The sequence below is a fragment of the Urocitellus parryii genome, chromosome 1 (assembly GCF_045843805.1).
Source record: "Urocitellus parryii isolate mUroPar1 chromosome 1, mUroPar1.hap1, whole genome shotgun sequence".
NCBI lineage: Eukaryota > Metazoa > Chordata > Mammalia > Rodentia > Sciuridae > Urocitellus > Urocitellus parryii.
The window spans coordinates 50,594,346-50,603,114 of NC_135531.1; the positions used below are offsets into that span (position 1 = coordinate 50,594,346).

An 8,769-nucleotide genomic window follows, 5' to 3' on the forward strand; every position below is an offset into this window, starting at 1 on the left:
TTTTGCCTATTTAATAAATTATTTTGGCCTTTTAACCTCCTGTGATTTTTATTCTGAGCTGCTGTCTACTTTATAAGCACTGACCTAGAAATGGTACTTTGTGCTTTGGACTATGGGTAGGATGTTTTGACTTTGAAACGTTTATGAAAACAGATTCAGACCCAAGACATGATGTTAGGCTGAGGCCGACTCACTGTCAAAGATGGGTTAAAAGCAAGCCATCTTCAACTCTGCAATTTTACCATTTACTTTTCACTCTTTGGCATCTGTCAGTGAATGTTTTCTTCCTGAGGCAGAGGAGGAAAATTCCTTTTAATCCCCTGGTATTCAGTATCATCACCACTCTCGTGTTTGGTATCTATTTGTCACTTTGAAGAAGATAATTCTCTGGTATTTTCACCCCACCGTTTAGATAAAAGGTTGGCACTTATGCACTGGGGAGATAAAGCAATTCCCTGCAAAATTCAGGCAAACATCATTTTTGTTTGATTTCATCTGATGAGTGCTTTGGGCTATGGATTTTGAAGATATTACCACAAGACCATTTTCTAAACCACCTTATGTTCTGTTTAAATGTGCTGTTTAGTGTTATATTCTGTGGAAGCTTAAGATCCCTTGAGGGGAGAGAATAATCAAAGCAGTCTAATTCTATACCATTTGATCAAGGGATTAATTACTTGTATTTAAAATTCTAGATAATTGAATGGAAAGGAAAAGTTGAAGCCATTTAGAAGTCAGCTGGTGGGGAAACCACAGATGGGGGATTTGGGGAATATCAAGAGGTTTCTTGAGTAGAAACAGCTGCAATGCCTTTTAAACAGCAGAATCGAATTATACCGGGAATGTTGCTATGCCATGAGGTATTATTTCTACATTCTAAAATATATTCCATTGCTTGAATATTTGTGTACAGCCACAGAGTAGAACCTTACATGAATGGAGCATTAGAAACAACAGCATAAACTATAATAGTATTTTTTAAAATTAAACTAAATTTGTATTTTGTTTTTGGCACCAGGGATTGAACTCCTGGGCACTGGACCACTGAGCCACATCCCCAACACTATTTTGTATTTTATTTAGAGACAGGGTCTCATTGAGTTGCTTAGCACCTTACTTTTGCTGAGGCTGGCTTTGAACTCACAATCTTCCTGCCTCGGCCTCCTGAGCCCCTGGGATTAGAGGCATGCACCACCACCCCAGCCTAAATTTATTTTTAACTGATACATAAAAACATAAAAATTGCGCATATTAAATGGTACCTTGTGATGCTTTCATACATGCACACATTGTGCAATGTTTAAATCACATTAAACATATCTATCTCCTCAATCACTTATCATTTCTGTATAGTAAAAACATTCAAAATCTTTTCTTCTGAAAAAAAAAAATCTTTTCTTCTGGCTTTTTGAAATACATAGTATATTATTGTCACCTATTGTCACCCTACCATACAAAAGCAAAATGGAACTTCTTGCTTCTAAATGCAGCTTAGTACCTATTGCACAACCATTCCCCATCCTTCCCTTTCTCCCACTCTACCAGGTGATTACCACCAGCCTACTCTCAACGATTATGAAGTCAAATTTTTTCAATTCCAGATACAAGTGAGATTATATAGTACTTGTCTTTCTGCGCCTAACTTATTTCAAAACGACCTCCAGGTCCATCCACATTTTAAATGACAGAATTTTATCTTTGCTATGGCTGAATAGTATTGCATATTCAGCCATACAAATATGACACATAGGTGGTATATATGCAGTACCTATGTGGTACACATCCACCACATTTTCTTTGTCCTATAATAGTACTTTCTAAGCCTATACCAAAGTTTTAAGTAATGAGTACTTAGGATTTGGCAGGCACTATTGTTAAGTTCATTTAATTGGCATTGTTTTATATATATATATACTAATATATACACACATATATATACATATATATATACATATATATGTAATATATATATACCATATATATTAGTTCATTTAATTCACAAAAACTTATAAAATAATTACTATTGTTATCTTTATTTTTTCTTTTTTAAATTCAAGGCTTGATGTACTTGCAGAAAAATAAATTTAGACAATGACTACAAGCTATAGACCAGTTTCTCAAGCCCCTTCCTAGAGAAGTTCCCATTCCTGAACCATCTTCAGACATAATCATTGTTCTGATTTTGATCACCAGACATTGTTTAACCCTGTTACAGATTAATATAAATAGAACCATGCATCATGTTTTATTTTGTATCTGGCTCCTTTTTTTCAAATTAATTTTTAAGACTAATATATATGAATTTACCACAATTTGTTTCTAAGCCTATACCAAAGTTTTGAGTAATGAGTACTTAGGATTTGGCAGGAACTATTGTTAGATTCATTTAATTTGCACTGTAATATATATATATATATATATATATATATATATATATATATATATATCATATTATATACCATATATATTAGTTCATTTAATTCACAAACACTTATAAAATAATTACTATTGTTATCTTGATTTTTTTTTCTTTTTTAAATTTGAGGCTTGATGTACTTGAGCTATTATAAGTTAAAATAATGTTAATACTCTTGTTCAAATATTCTTTTGGGCATATGATTTCATTTCTTTTGATCTAGGATTAAAATATTTTGTCATTGTTTAGGTGTTTGTTCTATGTTAAATGAAACTAAGATATTTTCCCAAAATGGTTGTGTTATTTAACATTTGCACCAACAATATGTGAGAATTCTAGTTGCTTCATATCTTCACTAACATTTGGTTTTGTCAGTCTTTTAAAATTAATTTATTCTAGTGGGTTTGTAGTGGCACATCACTTTTGTTTTAATTCATATTTCCCTTACGAATAGTAATATTGAGTGTATGTTGATTTGCTTACTGACCACTAGGCTATTCTTCCATTGGGAAGTGTAAAAGTCCTTTTGCCTATTTTTAATTAAGGCTGTTTGTATTATTATTATTATTATTATTAGTAGTAGTAGTAGTAGTAGTAGTACTAGTAGTAGTAGTAGTAGTAGTAGTAGTAGTAGTAAACAAGGAAGGTTATTTCTATGTTATGGATGCAAGTTCTTTCTTAGAATATGTAATGTGAGCTCTCCAGGCTCAGGCAGTCATGGCCTCATGGCTAAATGCGCTAAGAAGGTTAGAATCGTAGGTAAATATGGGACCTGCTACAGTGCCTCCTTCCAGAAAATGGCAAAGAAAACTGAAATCAGCCAGCATGCCATGTACACTTTCTCCTTTGGTGGCAAAACCAAGATGAAGAGACAGGCTGTGGGGATCTGGCACTGTGGTCCCTGCATGAAAACAGTGGCTGGTGGTGTCGGTATCTACATCACCACTTCTGCCAGCACAGTTAAGTCTGCAATCAGAAGGCTGAAGGAATTGGAAGACCAGTAGAAGTTCTACTATTTAAGACATCCTAAGCCTATAATAAATAGGTTAATTTGTATAACAATATTATGGTTTGTTGTTAATTGTATTAATTGGATGTTCTGATGTGCACTGTGTTAATATTGCCCTTTCTAAAGAGATTTGTAAATTGGAGTCCTTCTCATTTGAATTGGAAAAATTTGCTGAGATGAGTTATTGTAATTCAGTCTTTTTTTTTCAGTAGTCAGATGATAATGACATGAAACTAAGTCTTACAGGTTAGGTATATGCTTAGATTTTCTTTTTTTTAATAACTGTTCAACTTCTCAGAAATGCATTGACATATTTTGCCAAATTTATTTTAAAGGTAAAATATGCTAAAATATACAAAGGATATACATTTTAAAAAAGAATATGTAATGTGAATATTTTATTCTTAAATGTAGCTCAGATATTCGTTACCTTAATGGAATATTTTAATGAGTGAAAGTTTTTTACTTCAATGGGGCCTAATTAACCATTTATTTATTTTTTATTTATATACATGACAGTAGAATGTATTTTGACATATTATGCATACATGGAGTACAACCCATTCCAATAAGGTTTCCATTGTTGTGGTTGTACATGATGTGGAGTTACACTGGTCATGTATTCATATATGAACATAGGAAAGCTATGTCCTTTTCATCCTATTGTCTTTCCTATTCCCATCCCCCTCCTTTCCCTTCATTCCCCTTTGTCTAATCCAATGAACTTCTTCTCTTTCTTTCCTCACCCTCTGTTGTGGGTTAGTATCCACACATCAGAAAGAACATTCCACTTGTCGTTTTGGGGGATTGGATTATTTCACTTAGCATGATATTCTTCAGTTCCATCCATTTATTGGCAAATGCCATAATTTCATTCTTCTTTATGGCTGAGTAACATTCTATGTATATATATGCCACATTTTCTTTATCCATTTATTTGTTGAAGGACATCTAGATTCATTCCACAGCTTGGCTATTGTAAATTGAGCTGCTATAAGCATAGATGTGGCTGCCTCACTGTTCTATGCTAATTTTTAAGTCCTTTGGGTATAAACCAAGGAGTGGGATAACTGGATCAAATGGTGGTTCCATTCCAAGTTTTCTAAGGAATCTCCATGCTGCTTTCCATAATTGTTGCACCTATTTGCAATCCTACCAGCAATGTATGAGATAATCTTTTCCCCCACTTCCTCACCAAATTTATTGTTACTTGTATTGTTGCCATTCTGACTCCAATGAGGTGGAATCTCAGTGTAGTTTTAATTTGTATTTCTCTAATTGCTAGAGATGTTGAGCATTTTTTCATGTATTTGTTGACCATTTGTATTTCTTCTGTGAAGTGGCTGTTCAGTCCCTTTGCCCATTATTGATTGATTAACTATTCATTTTCTTGATGAATGTTTTCAGTGTCCTGTATAAGAAAACTTTTTCTATACCAAAATGATGAAGATATCCTCCAACATTTTGTTTTAGATTTTTTTATAGATTTAACATTTATGTTTTGGATTGTGATTCATCATAATTTATTTTTTTCCTTTTCTGTGTAGGGTGTCAGGTCAGTGTCAATATCCTTTTTAAAAATATGTAGACATTCAGTTGCTCTAGCATCATTCAGGAAAAAAAAAAGAGCTTTCTTTCCTCCATTAAATTGTTTTATTCCTGGTTTTAGTCAGCTTTTTTTCACTGCTGTGACTAAAAGGATCTGACCAGAACAATTGTAGAGGGGAAAATTTTTATTTGAGGCTCAGGGTTTCAGAAACCTTAGCCCATAGAAGGCTAGCTCCATTCCTTGCAGCTCCATGTGAGCTGAACACATGGTGGGAAAGTGTGGCGGAGAGAAGCAGCTCACATGATGATAAGAAAGCAGAGAGAGAGGTCTCCACTTGCCAGATACAAATGTATACCAATGCTTTTTGGTTCCTAATTTCATAAGCCCACAGGTATTTACATTTTTATACTCTTGAAGATGCCTGTTGCATCCTTGAAATGAATCTCCCTTCCCTGGAACTAGCTTGAAGAGCTTCCTTACAATAAATATTACCTAATTCTTATTGTCCTTTAACAAAAATGCAAAACCAAAAAAAACAAAAAACAAAAACAAAAATCCTCAGAACAAACTGGCCTAAATCTTAAGTAAGTTTATTCAACATAATTGAAAATAAGCCAGATATGAGCAGATATTTTTATATTGCTTCACTGATTAGGAAATGGGGGCCAACAGATATATGAAAAAGTGTTCCACATCTTTAGCAATGAGAAAATTGAAAATCAAAATTACACTGAGATTTCATCTCCAATGAGAATAGCAGCCATCGATAATAAAAAATGCTGAATAGGATGTAAGGCAAAAAGAACAATTCTACACAGTTTGTGGCACTGTAGATTAATATAGGCACTATGGAAATCAGCATGGAGGTTCCTCAAAAGACTAGGATTGGAACTACCTTATGACCCAGCTATACCACTCCTCAGTATTTATCCTAAACAATTCAAGTCAGCATGCTATAGCAATGCATGCATACCCATTTTTATAGCAGTACAGTTCATAATAACCAAATTATGAAACCAACCTAGGTGGCTGTCAATGGCTGAATGGATAAATAAAATGTGCAATGCATACACAATGGAGCTTTATTCGGGTCATAAAGAAGAATGAAATTATGTCATTTGAAGAAAAATGGATGGAACATGTGAATATTATGTTACCTGAAATAAGCCAAACTCAAAAGTCAAGGGTCATGTGTTTTCTCTTACATGTGGAAACTAAAGAGGAAATAAGAAAAAGAAGGGTGTGTTTGGGGAGGTGAGTCTCATACAAAACAAGGGAGATCAGCAAATAAAGGAAAGGGACCAGGAGGAGGGAGGAGGGAAGAGAAAGGGAAAATACTGGGATATGATGCTGACCGAATTATATTGCTATATCATGTGCATGTATGAATATGTAACAACTGTCATGTATATAATGCACCAATAAAACATATGAAAAAAATAAATTGTGTAGGAAAGACAGTCGAATGAGATGGACAACATTACCCTAAGTTCATGTACAAAGACAAAAAAAAATTGGATCAAGAATCTGATAATACAAAATAAAAATCAGCATATCAAATCAAACTCAATAAAGTAAAATAAAGAGGGATCTGCTATTTGGTTTTTGAGTAGCACATGTTAATTAACTTTTCTTTCTGTTGGGCCAAGAGTTAATATTAAAATAACAATGGCTCTATTGTACTGTCTTCTATTCCTTGTGTGATAACTGTATAATCTTCACTAAAGTGGACTTCTGTGTTTACTCTTGTGCCCTCATTAGGCCTAGATATTGTCAAATGTTAATGTACCGAAACAGAATTTAAAGTAATTTCTTTTCTTTACCTTATTGCATTTCCAAGCACTGGATATAAGGAGTGTTAATTGGCTACTTGCACCTACAAGACCTCCCCTAGGAGTACCACATCAACTGGTTCTAAATCTAAAATCTAACTGCCACTTGGAAGTTTTCCATACCCTGACTCACAGAACATCTCATTCTATCTTCAGTGGGAGAAGGAGAAAGCATTATCCCTATTTTCAGAGCAGGAAATAAAGGTCAGGAAAGTGCAGTGAATTATTATCTATCAACTGCAGTCATGAATTACCACAGCTTTTGTGGTCAAAGGATACAAATGTATTATGTTGCATTTGTGCAGGCCACAAATCCAACATGGTCTCACCAGGCTAAAAGTAAGCTGTTGGCAGGGCTGTTTTCCTTTTTGGAGGGTCAGCAAAACTCGTTTTCTTGCCCACCCAGAGGGTCAGGAAAACACCTGTCCAACATTTGGCAGGAGATCCCCATTTTCTTACTGTCGTCAGAGGACCATTCTTGGCTCCTAGAAGCCAGTCTCACTCCTTGGCTCCTAGAAGCCAGTCTCAGTCCTTGGCTCATGATCCCTTCCTCCTTCTTCAAAGCCAGCCACAGGACATATCCTGTCACAGTCTGAATGCCACCTCCTTCTTCTATCATCTCATCTCTCTAACCAGTTGGGAAACATTCTCTTCTTCTAAGGGCTCATGTTATTAGACTGAGCTTACCCGGATAATAGGGGCTACTCTCCTCATCTCAAGGTCTTTAACCTTAATCACAACTCCAAAGTCCCTATTGCCACGTAATATACCATATATAATCTGTGAATATATAATTCACAGATTCTGGGAATTAGAGCATGCACATTTTTGTAGGAACCATTATTCTGCCTACTACATTGAATAAAGGCTAATTCAGTTCTCCAAGATTTCCTTCCAGGCCCCAAAATTAGAAGTTAGAAAAGATTATGAAGTAAGATTTTTAAATCTCCTCTTCAACACCACTCAAATAACTAAATATTGATAACATTTTTAAAGTATCCTATGAATTTGGAAGCCAGAAAAATCAAACTAAATATCTCTTGAGGTCTCCTGTCAGCAAGATGAAAAATCTGATTATAATTTTTTCCAAGTCATACTTCAAGTCAGTGTTTAAAACAAGAAAACTCATAGTACTTAATTGCACTGTTTTAAGAAGAATAAAACTGTTTTCTTGTCTCTATATCCTAATCGCTGCAAATAATATTTCATTTTTCCCACTGCCCTCTCTAAATTAAAAAAATCCATCAAAATAGTTTAGACAGTGCATGTATAGTCCCTTTAATTTTCAAAAAGAAACTCTTTTTGTTTTAAAGCTAACCTGTCTATGCAGAATTTTACTGCCACAGCTGGAGTGGATTCTCTCTGGTGTGTATATGAAAATCTTTGTATATTGTACCCATGCCTATATGTCTATCCAAATGGCTTTTTTCTTTATTTCCTTATCCCCTAATCTTCCAATCTTTCCCTCCCAAGCCCCTGCCAGCCAAGCCATTTGCCATTTTCTGTACATCGCATCTTGGGTTTATTTTTCTACATGGAGATGATGATCTTCACTAACTGAAGTTCAGCCCTTCGGGAATGTTTGTCCTTCTGAGCCATCTCTGAATGCAACTATAGCTCAAAATCAGTCAGCTTTTTACTTATACCACCATAACAAGCCGACTGATTCCTGCACCAAGCTCTGTTTTTGCTTGTTTTTTGTTTGTTTGTTTGTTTGTTTTTAACTCCTCAGTGCACATGCCTTAAGGAATGTCCATCCTAAGTCACAGGTATGACCTAAGGGATAAGCACCTGAGCAACTTAAATGGGGGTACATCACTTCTGCATTCAGCTTGATTATGCCTCTGCACTTGTTCAAGGCTCTCAAAAGTACTACTTTCACTTATAATGATTCTTAGTAGATTGATTCTGGGCTCTTCTAATTTTGTGAAAGGGAGGGCTTGATAATATTCTAAGGGAGACT

General features: G+C 34.8%; 1 pseudogene; it reads left to right on the plus strand.

Moving 5' to 3' along the window:
* The first annotated feature begins 3,141 nt into the window (after positions 1-3,141).
* LOC113184244 (large ribosomal subunit protein eL43 pseudogene) lies at positions 3,142-3,420 on the plus strand (annotated as a pseudogene).
* The last annotated feature ends 5,349 nt before the right edge of the window (positions 3,421-8,769 follow it).